Below are 447 nucleotides of genomic sequence, written 5' to 3'. Positions count from 1 at the left end.
TTCAAACCCCTCTGATGGCTTTCTAGCTTGCCTGACAGGTTTATCCATACTCTTGCAATTAACACACATAATTGTTCACAACTCCCCAACCTTGAAAGGCATGGGAAGCCAAAACATTCTAAAAGTCCTAACGAGCATAGTGTCCTTTAAGGGATGAAAAATGATTAGAATAGATAGTACTGGTCAAGGGTTTCATTGTGCACCTGGGAGTGCATTGGTTACCATGGCTGGAATGTAAGAAAAACAAGCAGCAGCCTTGGAATCAACCACATCAGACCTTTGAGCTAATTGGTTCTTTCTTTGTTGTAACTCACTGCACCTTTGCTCCGTGAGAATGTAACTCTGTTTAGCACTTTCTGAGGCTGACATAGATTAGAAATACAAAGAAAAAACACTTCAAGGGAAAATAAGTTTTCTGGTTGAACAGCTTTATCAAAAAAGGGTCAT

The 447-nt window shown here is 39.8% G+C and overlaps 1 protein-coding gene across 1 annotated transcript in view; it reads left to right on the top strand.

The window, feature by feature from the left end:
- Positions 1–447, top strand: part of EXOC3L4 (exocyst complex component 3-like 4) — a 10,904-nt gene that overhangs the window by 10,272 nt on the left and 185 nt on the right.

Source organism: Bison bison, unplaced genomic scaffold (assembly GCF_000754665.1).
Source record: "Bison bison bison isolate TAMUID 2011002044 unplaced genomic scaffold, Bison_UMD1.0 scf7180017864302, whole genome shotgun sequence".
Classification (NCBI taxonomy): Eukaryota; Metazoa; Chordata; class Mammalia; order Artiodactyla; family Bovidae; genus Bison; species Bison bison.
This window is presented reverse-complemented; position numbering and strand designations above follow the sequence as displayed.